At 36.2% G+C, this 21,915-nt stretch overlaps 1 protein-coding gene across 1 annotated transcript in view; it reads right to left on the bottom strand.

The window, feature by feature from the left end:
* Nucleotides 1-21,915, bottom strand: part of SALL1 (spalt like transcription factor 1) — a 226,569-nt gene that overhangs the window by 92,394 nt on the left and 112,260 nt on the right. The window lies entirely within an intron of this gene.

Here is a 21,915-nt window from a genome sequence, read left to right as displayed (position 1 = left end):
CCAGAACTAGATATACTTGTACTGTTCATAATCTGTCCTGGGCAGACAAATTGAACCACAAATTAGCTCACTATACAAGACACTGTACTTCAGTATAGCTCTGGGCCAAAAACAGGGTGAGCAGAAAGAAGGTGGAAAGGCAGTAAGATGGTGTATCAAGGTAGAAATAGAGAAATTTGTTCTCCTGCCTGAGAAATGAGTTATCACTTTCTCTGGAAATTCAGATTCTGAAGAAAACAAAGACAAACAAAGGCTCTTGCCCACCCTTGCTATGGTTTGTGCTGCATTACCAAATACTGCTCATTGCTTGAGTTTTCAGATTGTAAACTGTTGTTAACCAACTGCTTTACAGGAATAACACAAACAAGAACACAACATTTCCTTCCTAAGTTCGCAGACAACTGGCTAACTCGAAAAAGTATGTTTCCATCTATTACAGCACATGAACAGGTTGATAGCTTTCAAACGAACCCATTTATGTTAGAAACGATAGTGATATTCTATTATTTCATTGAGAATAATATGTATTGAAACATTTCACATTGTTTTTCATTTTCCTTGTTTCAATATTCTCTTAACTTTGATTTGTGCCATCTAACAACTACAAGTTATCCAAAATAATTGTTGCAGATAACATCCATTACATTAAAGATAATCCGTGTTTATAAAACTAAATTGTTTTATGAATAGAATACATTGAGAAAATATAACAGTCTCAACAATTTTGTCAGTTAAAAATACAGTGATATACCTTGGATTTCTACACTTCAGTGCATCTCATGAGGGAGTGAAATGCTTATTAAATGGTAGCAACCATTATTCTCCAAATCTTCTTTTATATGCCTATTTTAAGTATTTGATTATTGCCTGGCTAATAATAGGTGTTTCTTCAAAGGACATACTAAATAATATAGTGTAAATTGTAGCGTATAATTGTTCACTGCCTGCCATTGAAAATGTTTAGCTACAGTTGTATGACAATCTTTCTCTGATGTCAGCATCCACTTTTTCATGTAGCAACAATTACAGCTGTGGGAATCAGGAAAAACCTACACAGACAGCAACCGCACTCCATTTATTTTTAAGTGCATAGAGTACTCCAGAGTCCAGGTAAACCCAGCTGAGACCACAGAGAAGAAATCACACCAGTGATTTGTTGGGTAGGTGCTGAAGGGACTATAAACCTGCCAGTTCAACAGTACTGCAGGGCACAGCTCATTCCCTGTCTTTCCTTCTGCTCCTTCACCTTGGCCACCACAGTAACCTTTGTTCCCTGCTCGCTCACAGCCACATTTTGGTTGCGTCCTACCTTGAACATGCAAAGAACTGCATATGAATTGAATCCAGAGGGGGCCAAGGAGGCTGACAGCCAATAACTGTCTTGGAGGTAAATGAGGCAGTGTTATGGAGGAAGACCTTGAGAGCCTGGCAGTTTGGCAAGAGAGAGCAGTGATAGGCTTCGAAGCCAATGGACTAGCACATTGCAGACACAAACACACTCAAAGAAAAACAAAAGCTTCCCAGAAAGCAGCAAGATGTGAGGAAACTGAAGCAAGAAATTACTTTTAGAGTCTGATAATTTTACTTTGCAGTATATTTTAATCTTGCAAGTAATAACAAAGGGAAAGATAAAAAATAGAAAAAAACAAAACAAAACAAAACACTTTTAGCCCATTTGAATTGAAACAATGTTTCAATTTCAAATGTATCCTCTGGCCTCCAAAAATTTTAATGAAGTGATTGGAGCCAGACCAATTCAACACAAGAGGATGGATTTCAACCACTCTTTTTTTCTCTTTACCATCAACAAATACCACAGCATAGACTGGCAACACCACTGGCAGATCTCAGTGACAAAGACTACAGAGGGCATTGAGGGCCAGAAGCAAATTTAAGTATTTTTATGAGTACCAGCTCACATGCTTGTTGCACATGTTCATGAGGACATTAATTTTTTGAATAACTACAGGTGCTCAGACCATCTTGCCCCATTTCTTCCTACCCCCAGCAGAACACTCACAAATTATTGTAGGTAATTTTGCAATCAGCCAATTGTGTTATCCAAGCCTTTAACACTTAGAGAAGCCTTTTCATCCAACAACAATGTAAAAGGGAAGGTGCCAACAGATCCAAATGGGCTCTAGAATGATTTATTCATCCTAGGCCTCTAAGTATTAATACTGAGGAAAAGGGGCTAAGATTAATGTATCCCATCAGTGCGCTGCCAACAGGAACTTTAATAAAAGCAAGAACAACTTAGTTGGCCCGGCTTTCTTTTTCTTAAGGTTAGGACATCATAAAAACTGTAGCCTACAAAGGGCTTTTCCTTTAATTTACTTATTACCTCACAAAATGAAAGTAAATTCATTTAATTTAAAGAAAACACACAGATTACATGAACATAAATATATCACTGTCTGAAGTCATTCATAAGCCAATTTTTTTTCAAGGACAAATGCCACATATTTGTAGACTTTTGAAATCGTGCGTATGCATTATAAAACTATTTTTCTTAGTGTAGTGCAGACAGATGTATTTGAATATAACCAGAACATACTATATGTAATACCTATGAAAAATGCCAGATTCATAATGACAATGACTAAATTAGAGTGAGTAACTAATAATATGTATCTACCAACTAACATGAAAGAATAATGTGTCAGAGGTGAAGGAATACCTATACAAGTATCTTCAATAGTTCTTCCATTTCAAATCTGCTCATTCACACCTGTTACCATGGACAATACAAATGTACCACGTTGATGATTCTCCCAATGTGGACTCATGCCTTTATTCCACATGGACCACTAAACAGTCTTAACTGCTTGTTGAATTGCAACCAGCTGAGCTAGATTTTGTCCAGCATAATGTAGTGCTAAAGGACTCTCTCTCTCTTCCCTAACCCTCCAGCTCTGCAGTTTCTACACACTAGATCTTCAAGTCTCCAAATTCAAAATCTGAACCCATCAAAGTCTATCCAGGAAAGCCTGAAGAATACATATATATAAATATAATAATAAGTACAATAAATATAATTTGAAAGGATAACTGAAAAAATGAATACTGTTACCAGACTTGCTGAGGGAGTGAAATTCTAACAACCTGCAGTATGATAAAAACATCTAAATGGACTGCAAAGGATACTGCAGACTGTGTTCAGACTACACTGTATATTTGAATGCATGAATGCAAATGTGTCCATTTGGCACATAACTGCAAATCTGTCTAAGCCATTTAAAAGTAAGCTTTCAAATTCCTTCCTGACCACATCGCTAGATTAGAAAATGCTTCTACTTCCACATGTGAGATGGTTTTAAGTTTTTTCTTATGAAGACCAATCTTCCTGCCTTCTTTTGTGAAAAAGTATGTGTGCGCACATGCACACACTTCTCTTTTTTTTCTTCTCAGCCTTTACCAATTGTTCCCCTAGATCAAACATAGAAACTGAAGAGTTGCTGGGTGGTGGTGATGGGTGAGTGGAGCAGAAACTCTATTTCCCCCTAAAAAGTAGAGGTTGCACATCTGAAAGAACAGAAAGGCCTTTTATTCCTCTGAAGAAAAGAAGAGGAATAAGCTCTTCACAGCGCAGATGAAAAATATTGCATTTGAATCCTGGGAAGATCTTGTTCTTCCTACAGTGGAGAATAGTCCATTCACTGCACAATTCAAATAGCTCTTAGCTTTTCAAATACATGCAATTGGCAAACAGGATAGCATGCATCTGTTTACTTTTTTTTTTTTTTTTTTTTTTAATTGTTTTACGATCACAGTATGTATGTCAGACTAAGACATTTTATGTCACTCCATTCAAATGGGAAAGTTAAAATTTCTGAAGTATCTCAGGCACTAGCTTCAAAACTTCCCCTCTTTGGCTGTAACTGCATTCTAAGCTTTGATTTGCTTTCTCAGATTTGTAGGGATTAGTTGTTTAGTCCTACAGAAGTACAATAAATTGCAAATGAGAAGGAAAAAAAAATGTCAGTGTAACCTACATTTACAGGTCTAAATTGATACATAAAACTCACAAAGATTTGACCAAATTCAGAGCAGAATAGTACTCAGTGAACCAATCATTTTCTTTTTTTCTGAAATGTCTTGCAACCATTTTGAAAATTCTCCTAAATTTTGTTTCCTAAAAAAATGTTTCCTAAAAATGCATATAAATACATGAGAAGGTGGTCAGGCACTGGAAGAAGCTTCCCAGGGAGCCTGTCAATATTCAAGAAATATTTGGACAACATGCTTAGACGTGTGGTTTAACTCTTAGGTTGCCCTGTGTGGAGTCGCGAGCTGGACTCAATGATGTTCATGAGTCCCTTCCAGCTCAGGATATTCTATGATTCTATGAAACATAAACCTTGAATTAAAAAATATTTGTAGTTACAAATGGTAAACACTTGCAGAGCAAACAAAAACAGATTTGTACAATGTTTACTGGTCATGTAAAATGCCATGTTATATTTCTAATCTTTTGTTAGATATGTAAATAAAAGCACAAATTGAGAATGGTAAAAGGTAAAATTGACAGAGAACTTTCAGAGGTCAATATATAATTTCTTTAATCAAAGCACACAATCAGTGCCACATGACATACCTAACCTAACCACAGAAGGGCAGATTTGCTTAGGAATACTTACTTTTAAAACAAGAATTCTCAGTTATTGCTGTTCTAAGAGAACACCAGCAAAATGCAAATTCAGAATGTTATAGTCAGAACCAAAATTTCCTGTATAAAAATTGCCAAGCTTTTTATTTTACATTTTACGTTTTTGTAAAGACCCCACAATTATTTTAACTAATTGTTTTAATTAATGTATTTTACTATTAATCGTATTAATTAAGAATGAGAAATATATACTATTGCTGATACTAACTTTACAATAATCATGATTTTTTTGAAGAGATTTAAATAAGTATGATTCTGTTTGTTATAAAAAGTTAAAAGAGAGGTAAACCCATTGAGCAAAGTAGAATGATTTCTACAGTGAGTTTGGAAAGAACTCAGATTAATGACTTGAGGAATCAACCTACCCCTAAATTTCATTTCACCAGCTGAAAGTATGACCAGCAATTTCTCATAAAATCCTATGTTCATTTGAAATAGAGGTAGACACAAATCCTAGTCTTTTCTAGTGTACGGTTAACAGCTTGCCTTCCACCTTCCTATGTTAAGCTGCTTTCTGTTAAGAGCTCAGTAGTTAGGAGGAGGTTCAGTTAGGTTCAGTTGGGAGGACAAAAAAAAAAAAAAAAAAAAAAGCCACCGACACTGTCCTTTATTTCCATGCTATCTTCTCTCCTTCTCCATTTTACTCTCTCTGTTGTTTTTTCCCCCTCATTTATAGTTCCTGTCTCATGCTACATTTGAATAGCAACTGAAGGCAGTTTGTCCCAATTCAATACCCCAGATCTTGATAAAGCCTGAATATGGATCCAAAGATTTGTAATGGGCTGAAACAAATCACCAGAGGAAAAACCCTCAATGCAACAATCCAGGTTGAGATGCCTTACCATGTGAGCCTACATGATCTTGAGAGTTGAGAGCAGAATGCGGTTGGCACCGATGGGATTATTTCGTTTCTGGAGAGCAGATTACATAGGCATCTACCCAGGACAAGAGGGAGCCCTATAATTATGTTTCTCTGAAATGGTTAAACCATCTCTAATTAATTATAATGGTTTCAGCTGAAACTTTCCAGATGAGCAGTTCAAGCTGGACTCAACACTGAACAATCATTGTGTTACTGAAATGCTCTGGTGTATTCCAAGTCCTAACTTTTTGATTCATGAAAATACCAAAAAATGTGCAGCATATGTTATCTCAATCCAGGAGATTTATAAAACCCAGATATCTTATGATCGTGTTGCTACTTTAGCAGGATAAAAATTCCTTTTCACCCCCTTCACTTTTGCAAAATTCCCCACTAGCTGTGTCTTAAAAATGTCAAACATACTTTACTGTTTCCAAATAAACACATCATTTTTGGCAGAATTAGTAGACAAGAAAGGTAGGGGCACTGTTGTTACAGAAGTTCATATAAAAAGCAAATTTTAATGTTTCAAAATTTAAGACTTTCCTCAAGTTTTAAAATACATCCTCCCTGACTCCATCTGTATTATTGTCAAAACCATTATGAAGTGTCCCTTTGGAAAAGTAAATCTGATTAATTGGTGTTGGTCTCCATTGTAGAATTCAACAGCTATATAAACAGCCGTGGACTTTTCTTAACAAGTATTCTATTATTGTCTTCAGCATTGTTAAAATCTAAAATTATTTAATTGTTTAACCATTGTGTTCCATGCATTGTTTGCAAAGTTTTCAAGAAAAAACATTATTCTTACAGTGTTCTAGAATGATACTGAATTGCTCTATTGCAGTATACAAAAGGAGGCTTGCTTTTAAGATGGGATTCTGTACATAGAGGGAAAGAAAACAGAAGTGGAGACAACTGAGAATACAAAAATGCCAGGAAACAGTTTCCACGGCATTACTCTATTTCAATAGAAAGCTAATGTATTTTTTGATATCAATGAGATAAAAAATGCTGCTTTCACAAGCAAGAACAGAGTGATTTCAGCTACAGTTCTCCAGCAAAAACTCTTACTACATGGTAACAATGGCTGGTTATTGACCCTGGTGCAGTGGTTTAGCTTTTGTGCAAGAGACAAAGTAGATGGATGCCACTGCTCACAGAAATCCCCACACCTCACAGAAACGATTGCTTTGAAGAAATGACTGCTCCATATCCTTGCTGATCTCAGTTCACATACAAGTAAGCAGGGCAGCAGCTCTCAACCAGCTGTGAGGCAGCCTCCCAGGAAAGGGATTCACATCACCAGCTTCTCCTGGTGCCAGCTGACTACGGGCCAGTGAGGAGTAACTTGCACTCCCTGTACTGCACCAGCTTGATGCTGGAATTGCAAGGGCTTCAGATTTTAGCTCTGACAATCTATTTTTTTTTTTAATTTCTTTTTAATATTCATTTCATACAATATCAGAAGTCCTCTGGCACTCTGCACAGGTTGAGCTAACACATAGTTCTGTCATGAATTAAGAGAGGAAAATTGTGCGTTTACTTACTTATTAATACCCTCAAAAATTCTTTAATCGTGAACTGCAAATATAAATGTAAATCAGAAAACAAAACAAAAAAAGAACCAAGCAAACCCTTCCAATGTTTATCTGCTTGTAACACATAAAAGTAGGATTTCAACATTCACCAGAGTAACCATAGATAATATGGCCATCTTTAATTTGGCCTCCAATATCTGACCAACCTTGATTTATCCACAGACAAAACCAAGCACCTCTAATTTGCTAACCAATCACTGCAATTCCTTTCTTACCAACCAATAATTCTGCCATCTCTAATTTACCAATAAATAATTCTGCACTCTCAAATTTACTAACCGATAATGTGACCAATTTGCTGACCAATGATTGTGTCGACTGGTAATAGTGCCCCTAGCAAACAGTAATTTGCCAAACAATATTTGGGCCTTTTTTCCCCCAGCAATAAAAATCTTCAGTGGCCTTTGATTCTGTATCTACTACATTGCTCTGAAAAGGCTTCACGTGAATAGAGAATTTATTTTTTTTTTAAACAATATATTTGCTTTCTGTGGGAATATTTGTTTACATTGACTGCTTAGAAATTGCACAGGTACTCTTAAGTGTCTTTGTACCAGAACATTGTTTTCCCTTTTAGCAACATTAGCATTTGAGGGAAACCTATTTTTTCTATTAGCAGTTTTCCTCTGCATGTTGCTAATTCCTCTGCCCATACTGCTGCCATCCTGCTGGGATTTGGCAGCAATTCCACGGTGCTTGGACAGTGCACATTGGTAAAGGAGTGACACCACTAGCCAGCTCTGTCACCCTGCTGAACTTACCACCCAAGTTGATCCTGTCTGGGCAGAGATTTGAGCAGAAAGTGTTCACATATAAAGCCATGTGATTATTTTGGCTTTTCTAATTTCTGTATCCCTTGGCAGGAGTGAAAAACAGGTCTCAAATTATTGGTTTCTTTAAACAACAATAATAGCATTTTGAAGTCATGTAGTAACTTCTGCAATCAATTTTGCCTTCAAGAAACGTTACCAGTTTTGTATAGTTTTATTAGTTCATATTAAAGCCATTGACTAACACAACATTAACTCAGTGAGCAGCCACTCTAACACCCATTTTTACAGGGAAGGTCTACAGAGAGTAAGGGCGTAGCTGGAGTGACTATCAGTGCTGAAATTACTCAAGAATTTCCAAATTCTAAGTTTCCATCTTAGACAGCTACAGAAAATAAAATACCTATAAAGCCGGGGGGGAACGCCCTGCAAAATTATATAGCAGAATATTTACCATGAGAGATTGTGAGTTTAGACACAGTTCTAGGCAAAAGACAAAGACTTAATCAGCTCAGGATGTATCACTCCTTGCAAAAAAAACTCCTAATACAGTTTACTGATCAAGTTATTGCATATTCCAGGAGATGATTCAAAGCAATATTAATTTCAAGACAGAAAAAAAAATCTAGCTTTTATAAGAAGAAAAAAAAAAAAAAAAAAAAAAAAAAAGCACTTGAATTTTAAATTAATATGAGAACATTAGTTGATTCTGTTAAAATTTTGTCTTGGAAATAGTAGACTAGACACCCTTTCTAAAACTGCATTGCAGAACCCTTTCTTTGTTTTTCCCTCTCCCGTTTTGTGGGTTAAGCACAAGCTGGGGAGCACTGTTACTTCTCACTTATTTTTCCTGAATTCTCCTGGGATTCTTGAAAGAAGAGACAGAAATGTCATTCTGGGTGGCTTTTCCTTTAGGAGAGGTTGTGAATAAGGAAAGTTAGCCAAGAAGGAAAAGGAGTTGTCCAGGAGGGCAGAAATTCCCAGAAGGCCAGAGGTTTGGTATGTTTAATGTTCTCTTGATGCTGGAGGGAGCAAACATAATACAACCAAAGCTGTACTAAAGCTTATTTCCTGATCTTAATTACATGACAGAAGTAAAATACAAAAACTCACTACCTCAATTTCAGGGATGAATAACAGCTCTGATGTTACCTTCAGCAGTATTTCTGGTAAAGATTTCAAGTAGCCATAACTTTGTTTTATTTCCACAAAACTGTTTTACAAACTTGGGCTCGTTAATTTTTTTTTGCTAAGGAACATCTAATTAGCCAATACTGGGAAGATTATTTGGAATAAAAAGTCAGTACTCTTTATCTGGCAAGCATGAGAAATAGGTATATTTAATAATATAATGACATGAAAAATAAATGTGCATGTATCATGCACAAAAGGCAGAGGAAGGTGGAAAAATGTCATAAATGGGAGGTGGAGATCACTGATGCTTAACACCTGAATGAAAGGTGATAGAGGTAAGACAGAGCACAATGAATATGGAAGTGGAAATTTACTACTAATACAATAGGACTAGCAGAATAAGTTGGTCAGACAGAGAGTAAGAGAGAAAACAGTAATATGTCTGTACCTCTACAGATAAAAGATGAGAGTTTTATGATACATGTAAATGCCTGTGTTTCTCTTCAGAAGCATCCACGAGAGAGAAAAAATACACCTGCTCAGGAGTTCCTCCATTTGCTTTAGAGTATGCTTATCAGTACATCCATAATGTTACAGGGAATAGTAGAGAGAAGTGTCCAAGGGAAGAGAAAAAAAAACACAACACATTTAAAACATATAAACATATGCACATAATATAAACATAATGTGATACACTGTGGGGAGCATCAAGACTGATGCAGGTGGGCAAGATGGTTTTGCCTTGTCTGGTTAAATTTTCTACATTAGAGTACTATTGATTTTGCTAAGTATATAGGATACTGTATATACTCCATTCTGCTACCCTTACACAGGTTAATTCTTTTATCCATTTCAAACCCAGTCAATCAATAACAGTGATCAGGTAGGTTGTGAAATTGCCTGGAAAACACATCCACAAAGTAAACCCAATACAATGGCCTGTCTATGTGACTTAAAGCTTAGCACAGCATTGAAAATCACTAATGGAACACTATGCAGTTTGTTCATGCTATGAGCAGTCAAGAATCATGCATAATGTAATAGTGCATCTGCTAACAGCAGCTCACACAAGCTAATTTAATCTTGTTTTAAACTAGACACAAGGAATTAATCTTTAAAGCAGCTCCCGTGATTCTCTTTGGCCCTTAAAATATCAAGGGTCTTCCCACCTCCCCATTTGCAATACTGTAAAGGGACGTATCTCAGTTATCATCGTGTGTTTACACTTCATCTACATTAGCTGGAAAATGGATGCAACTCCATAATTTATCAGTCTTAGAAAGCACATTCCTGGCCCAACTGAGTTGCTGTGTTTTGTGTTTTCATATCTGAAATCAGTATTAAGTCTCAGGCCCTATTGTGGAAGTTACAACCTGTAAATAATTCATATTTGAAAAGAAAATTCTTTTCTTTTTAGTTTAATTTGGCTGTATTAACATTAGACTCTCTCACAGCGCTTTCAGGTATATAACTTACCTTTAAAATTATTACTGTCTTAATTACTTGGATTGCTAGAGTGCTGTAGTGTTTGATACTGTGCAAACTCTGAGAAAGACAGACTTTGCCCCAAATAACTAACCATCCAAGAAAGAAGCAGGCAGATTGAGAAGTACAACAACATCAAAAGAAGACAATATTGATGGCAGTAACACAAAATAAAATACCCATATGTAGCAAACATTGGCAAAATTTCAAGTTGGGAGCTTGACTGTGAATTTTTGGACCTACAGCCAGAGAGAAATTCAGTAGATCTTTGAAAGACAAGAATGAATTACCCTTGCAGATGTAAATGGCAAGCTTCTTGTAAGTGTATTGGATTGAGACAGAAGAAAAATGCTCATAGGAACAAGGAACAGGGTGACAGAGACTGATAACTCATCAAGGTTGGTGAGGCCTATGAAGTCTTGATGTTAAGTAGAGAATGATGGAGGATGGAAAAGGAAATAATGAACATGAAAAACATGTATTTTACTTTTAATGTGATAGAGGTAATGTAGGATAAATAAGGGAAGAAGGAAATAAACAGTTTAGGTAAATGCGTTTTGCAAAAACTTCTGATATCTGTGAGCTAAGCAAGGCTCTATATTTCAAGTGAAGTTTAGTTTGCAACTAGTCACAGAAAATGGTCGCAGAACCTGGAAAACAGTTTGTGCTGTTTATGTCCACCAAATGGACAGGGCACACTCTCTTTCAGAAATAGCTTTCCAAAATAATTGACTAGACCAAGACAAGGCCTAGGTTTCAAGACACACAAAAGTTCTAAGCCAAAGTCAAATACTGGGCTAAGGAACAGTGACAGTAAGTGACAGAATCATGATACTGGACATTACAATCAACAACAGAGACACTGGAGAGAAGTTTGGTTGTTGTAAACAGCTGTAAGCAAAAGTTCAAAGCTCTACTTCAACTGTTATACACTGAATATCCAGTAGATAATTTCATAATTATGAAATTATGAAATTTCAATGTTCAGAAAGTAGTTCAACAAATTTAGAGACAGAGTAAGACCGCCAGATGTGGATGAAGCTGGAGGAAATAGACTGAAATGGAGAAATAAAATAAGCATCATGCATTGTGAGAGAGAAGAAAGAAAATCTGGGGAGAAGGAAAAAAGAAAGCAAGCAGGGAAGGCAAAGAGGTGGTTTACATTTTTCTTAGTAAAATGTGGAACACTCCAGTGTTCATATACTGAAGTGGTGAGTAGTGATTAATAGAGAGGTGACCCAGGCTGTTGGCATAGGCTCTTAAGAAAATGCAGAACAATTAAATATACATTATGAGAACCATGTGCTTTAATTTCTGGTAAAATTTGATATTGATTTGTAGGTAAACATGCTAACAAGAAACAAGCATGACAGAGCTTGCTTGTATACTCAGATCAACAGTGAAGGAAAACACAGTACTTTTTTTTTGTGACGTAGAAGACTTATAGAAATAGCTGAATTAAGTCAATGCCAACTTTCCTCAATTTTCAGTTTCAATTTTAAATTCAGGACAACCTTCTAAACTCAATTGGAGCCTTCAGGTATCCTGAGAAATACAACTATTCCCCACACCTTTTGGAAAACTATAAATTGGGATCCTCTGAAACTTGTTTAAGACCACTTCTGCAGTCAGAACATTCACCCAAGACTGTTCATAAAATACCTCTTAAGCTTTACATATAAACAAACCTCATGAGACTCAAATCTCCCTCTCTGATTTCTAAAGATTTCTTAAGAGAAAAATAAGAAAAAAACACACACACAAAAAAAAAAAAAAAAAAAAAAAAAAAAACAGAGAGTCTAACAAGGATAATCTTTATCCAGATAAGAAACTAAGAATCAGAAAAAGAGATTTTAAAATTTATCCAGATTATTTCTTGTTAACGTGCATTAGCAGTATTTTACACGATTTCTAAATCATGTAAAATTATTTGGGCATGGCTCTAACCTTAAGGACTCACAATCCAAAGATGGTTAAGTAGTCGCAGAGTAGTTGAAAAGAATAACAATAATAAAATTATACAATTTATACATGTCAACTTGATTCACAATACGCACAGCAGATCTTTAAAAGGGACTTAAATGTCAGCAGGGTGTTATGAATGAAAGAACAGAACAAACATCCATTATTTTGCAGAGTATGTGAAAAACTGCATGGAAAATAGAAATCAGGTTTGATTTAAGGTTATGAACCCATAAATTCACATGTACTTCTTACGTGTTCAGCCTGTCTCATATAGTACTTATTATTATTTCTAAAGGAAAAAGAAACCCTAACATCCTGTATAATCATTAGAATTTACTGGTTCCTTGTGTTTGCAGACTACACTTTGATGACTCCATTTTCATTTATAATTAATTTTAAGCTCCTTTACTGTTTGTTTTAAATGCATCTTAGTAAATAATTTGAGCAATAAAACCTCCCACTGTACGTACATATGTACACATACATGGTATAATGCATACATCCAAAAAATGTTTATCATGCCTTTTCTCTCATATAATTCATGTAATTTTAGTACAAGATGTTCAATATAAACAGTTAAAAATTGTACTTAGTAGAATTTCCTTTAAAATTAGACTTAAAGCTGTGAACGAGGCCTGAGCTGCAAAGCTTCTTCATAGCCATAATAGGAAAGTTTAAGTAAACAATACAGTGTTTTTGTATACATTAAAAAAAATAATAAAAAAATCATTCCACACCAAGCCCAGTCAAAATGCATTATTAGGGTGTCCAGGAAATTATAGCTTGTGTCCATTAGTCCTTTCAGGGTTAATATTGATGCAGATATTATTTCTATCCACGGTACCATTTATTTGAAATATTATGACTGGGAGTAGCTGCAGCAGTGAATCAAATCAATTGATAGAGCAGTTAGCCCCGCAGTCAAGGCTGCCTTTACACCGTGCAGCGAGCATGAAATATTATGGAGATTGTTCTTTAAAGTGATCACTTTATCATCATTTGTCTGCAGCCCAGGCTATTCCTTCCTGCCTTGCTTCCCTGTTGGGTTAGAGCTGTCATAACTCAATCAGCCGTATAATGCTGTTCATAGCACCTCCGTAGCAGGTATTGAACCTGTCAAGGGCCACTGAGGGAATTATACTTATCCATTTTGACAGCTAGCAACACCACTCTGATATTTATGTCAGTTTATATATGTATGATATGTATTTCTTAAATGTAATTAGAAGCCTGTTTGTGTGTGATATATCTGAATTGCCCAGAGCTGCCCATGATTAAGACATTGATTTCTAACCTTGTGCATTACTGGAGAAGGGAATATGACAAGCTCCATCACTCAGGGGTTGCAGCTAACCTCTTCTGTCTATATACATCATATGAAATTGTCACTATTGTTTATCTGTCCAGCAAAGTTGACTACAAAGCAACTGTTATTTTAGTTTGCTAAATAAACTAAAAGACTGTAAAACAAACCATCATCCTGTCCCTCCAGAGCACTTGTGTTTTGCAGCTGTGTTACTCAAACTAAGGTCACAAAAGCAGACCACACTCTGAAAGCTGAGTGAAGATCTCCATCTTGTTTGCTATAGTGCTTGTTTTAATTGTGAAATGCTGTAATTTCTCATATGCATCTAGAACATACTATTTGGATTTCAGACTGACATTTTTGTAATATACTATGTGCTAAGCAAGAGCGAAAACATGGTATTTCAGCTAAAAGGGGATAAAAACAAATATGAATAATAAAAAAAATAGAAACAAAACACCCCAAGCCAAACAAATCCCCCCCTCTACCCCCCAAAAAAAACCCAACACCTAAAAATAAGAAAACTAGCCACCTCTTCATGCTTATTCCATTATGTTGCTATAGTTTCAGGATGATATTATTATATAAAATAGTTCTTGTATGAATGATCAGCTTTTCGTTTTTGGTGGTTTTTTTGTTTGTTTGTTTGTTTGTTTTTTGTTTGTTTCGTTTGTTTGTTTTTTCCAGTTTTAATATCCTTTTGGTCTAAGGAAATTATCTTCTCCAACCATTCTTTCTCTCATTGCAGAATTAATGCTGCATCAATTATTAATAAAATTCATTTATTTTTAAGTTCTCAAAAATTTAGGTTATGATTCCTGGATTCTAATGTATATACTTCTGCTTCTCTGGCTCACAGATCGTAATTTGTATTGATCTTTAATTCTGTAAATTCATACATTTACTCATGGATTTTCAAAAAACTCTGTACTTTTAACTGTGCAGTTAGGTTTTACATCCATTTCCTTCAAAAATGATCCCTTTCTGAAGATATTTGGGGTCAAAAGTTTCATATTTGGACAGATTTCAGAAAAGTATCTGCAGTAGATTATGCTTTGAAAATCCTTGCTATAGTTCTGGGTTTGAAAATATAGGATTCTAAGGGCATTTCAAAACCTTATTTTAGAGGATCAGCCCTTTCCATGTCTTTAGACTCAACAGCATAGGTGGACAGTTTAAGCTGTCACTCATCATCATTAGAAATCCCCATTTTAAGATGCCTTGATGCTTGCTGAAATCAGAGATGAGGGTAAATTCTATCATCGTATTCCTATATTTTTTAAACAACAGATGAATCCGACAAAAGCAATAAGTCTGCAAATACTGCTTGGAAATAGATACTAAATTTGAAAGACAGATGCTAAATTTGAATAACCAACCTTCTGGAAAAATTCCCCTTATAACATTAACAATATGTTAACTGCATTTCATTTTGAGATTCAGACCTTATATAAAATAGTATCACAGTGAAACACAGAAATGACATTAAAAAGAACCAAAGAATCCACCTGCATCTATAAACATATATTAGTGACAGTCATCTTGGAAAGAATCTAGAAAACATCTATTCCACACAGCTCTCCCATAGTCACTCTGACAGTTTTCTCCCATGAGCCGAAAGATAAAAACCCTACAGTTTTATTATAGAAAAAGCATAAGCATTCAAGCTCAGTATCACTCAGATGACATTATTCTAAACCTTCCCTTAATAAAATCCAAAGACCTCTGTAATTCAACAATCTATGGTAAGAGATGTGTTTTAATTCATATGCTTCCAAACTAATTCTTCCAGATTGTTTAATTTATAATGAAAATGGAAACATATAATTTTGTATTCTGGCTTACAGCATAATGTGCCTGTAGCAGATGACTTCTATGCAGATAGAGAATAACTAAAAAAAAAAAAAGGGGGGGGGGGGGGGGCAAAATAATAGTTTTCCTTACCTCTCTAAAATAAGATAGCTGTATAAAACGTATTTTTTACTTTATTAGTCACATTGTCTAAAGGTATGGTAGAACAAAGTAAAATAAGATAGGTGCACCAAAGAAAGCAAAATTAGCATTATCAAGCAGCAAATTAGATCTTGAAGCTAAAGGACTAAACATTAATTGGATTAATCTGAAAAGCTCACTCATAACTTTTGTTGAGCTACATCAGCCATCCTAGCTAAGGATCTTATTGTTGGAAAGTAGCCGGATCAGTTAAGGATGTAATCCCAGAAATCATGTCTGGCTGCATTACCTTGTGATACAAATATTTATGCAGCCTACAGTGTCAAATGATACTGACCTCAGTAACAATACAGACCAGTCCATACAATTATCAGCTGCTCCTAAAATATTTTGAGTGTATTAAAACCTAACCAGTTTCCTATATATTTCATTATGCCAGTTTCACTTTCCACGTATTTTTTTAGCTAAGTAGATAATCCAAGACGCAGTCAGGAGAAAGAAACCCACAAAACTCAGTGATAGTAAGTTGCCGATGATCTTTCTTTTATTCTCATAAGGAAATGACACAAAGAGAGGACTTTTAAATTACTTTTGTTTTAAAAAGACTTTTCTAAAAAGGGCTCCAGCATTCAAACTAGTTAGCCTGGTCCTACCATATAACGACAAAGAAGTGCTGAACTTGAGAGTTATGGTTTACTCTTTGGGTGCTGAAAAAGCAAATATAACACAAAACTATATTTTTAATCTGTCTAAATGACGTCTCATAATTTCTGATGACTTTCACTTGACCAGATCTGCAATTAACACTTCTGTGGAAATAACAAATTGTCTCAGCTGGAAATGGCCTGAACACTAGTGTTAACTAAAAGCACCACCCCTTCTTTAATAACAGTGATCAAGACTCTCATTTTGCATCTCCACAAAGACAGCTCACTTCCAGCAGCACAGTGCCCCTTTAACACCATTGGTTAAGAGCTGATGCAGAGCACAGAGTACCCAGCAATGAATCACCCATGATAATTCCATGCTTTGCATGGAAGATCAGATAATTTCATAGTGTTATGTTATTAAACTGCCACAATTTGGTGTGTTGCATATAATATTTATGTCATTTTAAAGCTTTAAAGCATTGTACAAAGATAAGAAATGAAAATATGGTAGAAATTACTATTTCCATTCATATGAGTAGAAGCAACTGAGTCAATGGTACAGACAAGATAAAAATTCTGACTCCCTGCCCTGAATTTGGCCTAATAGTCTTAATAAAGTGTTTTCTTGATCAACACCTCTATTCTACTTTCAAACAAACTGAACTTGATTATGGTGTCTCATTTACCCTACCTGCATGCTGCAAATATCCCAAGAGAAGATTTCAAAAGGGACTGGCCTACACAGCATACAGAGATTGCAGACCTCCTTTGCAGGTGGTGGAAAGAGGGTGGGCCCATAACCAGCGGGGAATGGGAAGTGTATCGGCAAACCATCAGCAGGGTTACTCTGGCACTACACACCTAGCAGTTGCAAGGTTGCAAGAAATAAAGCTGGCAAAATTAGAAATTCTGCATTTGATTAAGCCTGTACAAATTAATTTTCCACATCTGGCAGCTTTTATTGGATACAATACTCTGTCAATAAAACATGGATATCACAGACATTCTAGTAACATAATATCTTAGGTATCCACTAATTAATATGTAAATATAAAGAAACACCTATGGAAATATACTTAAGCTGTTATCAATACGACTTCTGCAATATTAATGATTATTTTAAGGCCATTTACAGCAGCGTACTAGTACTCTCCTTCCCTTTTAGCTTATCCTATTCACACATTCCACAGCTCTCCATGAATAGGTGTCTTACACTCTGGAGATTTATTTATTTATTTAGTCATCGATGATACCTTATTTAGAAAATAAATTAGTGCAAATCTTATAGTCAGATATTGATAACTTACAGGGTTGTTTTAAGACTTGCCATTTCAACTCAGCCCACACTGAAAAAGGAAAAGGAACCACATGTGCAATTTTGGTCCATGTTCAGATTTTAAACTCCCCAAACTTGGAATTCTTTGGCTCATGGTTTTCTCAGCAATGCATAAAGCACTGAATAGTGACTCAGGTATTTCTGATTCTTTAACAGACCTACTGGATTGACTTGAAGGTTCTATATCTGGATAGTATGTCTATGATACAAATAATCCTTGTAAAACACTCACAGATATTCCTGTGAAAAGAACAAAAGCAAAAATACTATCAATATGTCATATAATAAACTATCTTTTATTGCATCCAGTTTCTTTACTGAATTGAGTGGCTTATCCAACTTGTCTCTGATAACCTGGAGTAGGCATGTAGGGAGAGATGAGAAGAGAGGAGGGAAGAGAAGAGAAGAGAAAAAAATACAGACTGGCACTTCTAGGCAACCAAAGTCATTGCTGGCTATAAAAGCTTTGGGCATTGCTTACTAGACCTGCTTTCAGTAAACAGTCACAGCAGTGTATCTCCACTGGCACTGTACATTAGAATCAAAATTTAGAAATAAATTCAGCTGCTGCTCTTGAGAGCTGTCAAAATGAGAGCTACTGACATACTGATCTTTAGCATGAACATGGACCTGCAGTACCTAACCTAAATGACACTAGAAACAAATGCAGTTATATCTGCTGAATTGCTGCAGCTTATCTCTGTCACCTTTTCTTTCCATGTTCTAGGGGATGGAAAGTGTGCATAAGTTATGTAAAATCATTCTGACATGTCTGAGTTCATTCTCGTCATGCCATTTGTTTTACACAGCACAAACAAAAATCAGCCAAAGAGGAAAAAAAGGGATACATAACTCATCATGATCATTTTCAAAATGTGTTCTCACAATCTTCCTGCTCCACCTTGTATTGACTCTTACATACCTCTCAAATTTAAAAAGTATTACCTTTCACAAACTCCGATCCTGTGGTGACACAGCATTTAGAAGCATACAGAGTGGCTGCCCAAGGCTGGTAACATACCCAGGGACCCTCTCTCATGACAATGTGATGTCTGGCTTCCATAGCTCATCCAGAACCTTAAACCTACAGAAACAACTGCAGAAACTAGGTAAAGCACCACAGCTATTATTATTATTACCAAAAGCATCAGACTCTTCAATGCCAACCTACCGTTACAAAGAGGGTTGCTATGGGAGAGAGAGAGAGCAAGAGAACAAATTCAGGGGGTTTTGCTGGGGCTCTTGGGATTCACTCATATTGGTCTGTGTGCTGGTCTGCTGATCTCTGAGCTACTCTGCCTCCCACTGCGTCTGATATCAGGAGTGCCAGAGCAGCTGAGAGATCAATGGAGCAGCTGAGGGAGCCAGCTGGCAGGGGAAAGGAGCAATGGATTGTGAGGGATAAAGAAATAAAGAGGAAAAGAAAAAAGATTTGTTGAATTAAACAGTAATGAGGAAGGGATGGAGGAACCTGCTAGCCCTTTTAGAGGGGCCACATTAAGTCTGCCACAAAACCTGGGAACCTCTGAAGCTTTCTAATCAGTGTAATGATGCAGATTCCCCTTCCACTGCATGAGCTGGTATATTTTTTATTTTTTTATTTTTTTCTCTCTTTATAAAAGGATGACTTTTCTAACAATATCATTCACAATGCATACATTTGTAGAGCCAGGCAGCACTGATCTGCTGAGGTGATCATGGCCACACAACACATCACTCGATTACAGAGCAGTCTGACATGATTCCCATTTGGGGGAAGAGAAGCTCAGATGTCATAAGGGAAGGCAAAGTTTGCAGAGAGAAGAACATGTCTTACTAGACCAACTGCTATATTTGGGAGAAATTGATAAGCATTCAGGCCTGTAAGAATATCTTCACACCTGAAGCAGAAGCAGCAAACTTGTAGCTAAATACAGATCAGAAACAATTGCTGTGATTTAACTTAATTACGTTAATCTATTAGGCAATTTGAGAGAAATGGCTTGTTAGAATCTGCAGAGAAGAGGGGCTTAATAACAAGAAAGAGACTAATAAGGGAATTAGGCCCTGTTGGACAGAGAGAGAAGAGAGGTACAGTCACAGTTGCAGCAGACTGGGGAATAAAGAAATGATGGATTATGCAGAAAATGTTGATATGTCAGAACATACAGATACACATCTCATATTCTGAATTCCATATACTGACTGTGCTCCCTTTATGCCTGTTGGGTAGCTGATAGAGATGAAGATTCATATGCCCATATTTACCGCTAGCTCAAAGACAGACAACTTTCAATATGTACATCCCTTCTGGGAAGGGAACATAGCAATCCACTCATGAAAAAAATTAAATGGCCTTGCCCTCTGTTACATCTATAGATTCAATAGCCCCAAAGTACAGCTTTGATACCCAATGGCCCTATAAAACAATGTGGTTCTGCAGCTATATCAATGCGTTCATATGTTGACTTGGGTATATAATCCATATCTATTAGTCAGGTGAATCATCCTTGCTGCCAAAAGGGTATCATAGAAATCTCTTGAGATTTCCCTGATGTTAGCACTCCTAGCAGAAATAATAAGAGGAATAAAGGCTTCTTGTGTTGGCACATGCATCAGTAGTTGTGTTCCCTTTACATTAGTTGAAGGAAAGAAAATTGACTGCCCTATTATAGGTATCTGCTGAGGAACAAAATCAGAGCAGTACACACAGAAGCCATTACAGAAATTTTAAAGAACCACCAAAATTTCAATGACTCCATCAGTATCTTTGTTGGAAATCTGATGACTGACAGCTTATATCACTGCAGGCAAGAAAAATAAGAGCTTAAAAGAGAAATACCTTTTTAAAAATAAACTGGGGCGGAAGCACTGAGACAGAGGAGAGAAGGTAGAGTTTATTACCACTACAATATTTGTTGAAAAAGCAAAGTGCAGGTGGGAGGAATAGTGCTCATTACTTGAAAATACAGTTGGGCTAAAAAAAAAAAAAGAAGCACAAATTTTATTTCTGTGATTTACAATGCAATACTTTGTTTAAGAAAGCCTAACACACATGGGGACAGCTGTGATAAAATTACTAGACAGCACTGTCACCAGGAGTTTTGTCCAACCAATCAGTCAATATCTTTCCAAACAATCAAAAGTAAACATGGTTTCAAAATACATGCATTAGTAGTATGGGTTTCTGTGAAGTATAATACCTAAGGAATATAAAGGAACAACAGACAGATGCAAAATTTAAATGGAGCAGTTGTAGATTTGGTATGAGATGTGAGATGACAAGCATTCCTACCAATGTGTATAACGTTGAAAATGCATGGCAGGCTGCTTCAGGCTGACCACTGATGAATAGCGTATTTGGTAAATATCCTCTGTATAAACTCGCATAACCCAAAAACAAACACAAAACCATAAATGCATACAACACAAGCAATGGAAACACCTACATTCATTTGCAGGTTCACTGAGTACTAAAGGCAAAGAAAACATCTGGAGTCCTTTAGAGCTTACCTAATTTGAAACAAATATACTCTTTTCTTCCTTATAAAATATAAGCAATGCTTGTCAAAATCACTACAAAAATATCTACTTTTAATGTCACCAGGTTGTTCACAAATACAGTTAAACCAACTCTTTTTGCTTGAGTTATACTAATATCCATCTCCATCTCTCTTGCAGCTCAAGATGTGTTTGACACAGTGGCAGAATATAATACCAATTGTCTCAAGATAGATGTCAGTAGAAATGCACATGGAGAACATGAAAGCATGTACCTCATGTGAACAGAAAAATGAAGATGAGTTGTTGGCCCCTGGCCAGAGCATTACAACTTTTTATAACAGAACCAAAAAGGTGTTTCACAGACCCTTGTCCTAGACAGCACTTGGCCTGGATTTTCAATGCTTCATTCTAGAGGCTCATTGCTGATCTGCTGGGCTGCAGTTGGAACTGTTTCACTGACCTACTTCACTCCTCCGCTTCAAACATATTCCTGACTACGTTGTTGGTGGGATACTACATAGGATGTAAAACAAAAGCAGATCTTGCCCTGTGTCCAGGCAGGGAAGTACAGTATCTGCTGAATGGACAAAGGCACGGCAAGTTTAAAGTGGCTACAAAAAGCCTAATTGAACTGGCCACTAAGCTTATTGTCTGGGAAATTCAGGAAGCAATGGTCCCAGGTTAAGGCCAGAATAGGATGG

The sequence above is a fragment of the Aythya ferina genome (genome assembly GCF_964211825.1).
Source record: "Aythya ferina genome assembly, chromosome: 12".
Classification (NCBI taxonomy): domain Eukaryota; kingdom Metazoa; phylum Chordata; class Aves; order Anseriformes; family Anatidae; genus Aythya; species Aythya ferina.
This window is presented reverse-complemented; position numbering and strand designations above follow the sequence as displayed.